A 472-nucleotide genomic window follows, 5' to 3' on the forward strand; every position below is an offset into this window, starting at 1 on the left:
AATGCCCTCGGGGAAAGATGACTCCTCTATTTTCATTTTTTTCACTTTCCCCTCTTGAATTGGCACAGGGGGCCCAAATGTGTTGTTACTAGTGTTATTATTTTTACATTTAATGCTTACTGTAATTTATTAGGTTATTATTCACTAGATGTGCATTTCAGACACACACACACACACACACACATGCACGCACGCACACACACACGTACACACACACACACACACACACACACACATATTAAAACAATAACTAAAATAAATGTTATCTTAAATGAAATATATAAATATATAAAAAAAAAACTTGATATACTAAAATAACTAAAACTGAAATAAAAATTAATAAAAACGATATATTTCTTAAATAACATATTTCAAAAAATAACAACTACAACATCAACAACAAAAATCACAAATAAAAATTAAATATTAAATAATACTAAAAATAAATGTTAACTTAAAAATAATATATATA

The 472-nt window shown here is 26.3% G+C and overlaps 1 protein-coding gene across 1 annotated transcript in view; it reads right to left on the reverse strand.

The window, feature by feature from the left end:
- The window catches only part of LOC107663568 (adhesion G protein-coupled receptor A1-like), a 74,880-nt gene that overhangs the window by 10,504 nt on the left and 63,904 nt on the right, over positions 1-472 (reverse strand). The window lies entirely within an intron of this gene.

This window comes from Sinocyclocheilus anshuiensis, unplaced genomic scaffold, assembly GCF_001515605.1.
Source record: "Sinocyclocheilus anshuiensis isolate Anshui unplaced genomic scaffold, SAMN03320099.WGS_v1.1 scaffold2329, whole genome shotgun sequence".
In the NCBI taxonomy this organism is placed as follows: Eukaryota; Metazoa; Chordata; class Actinopteri; order Cypriniformes; family Cyprinidae; genus Sinocyclocheilus; species Sinocyclocheilus anshuiensis.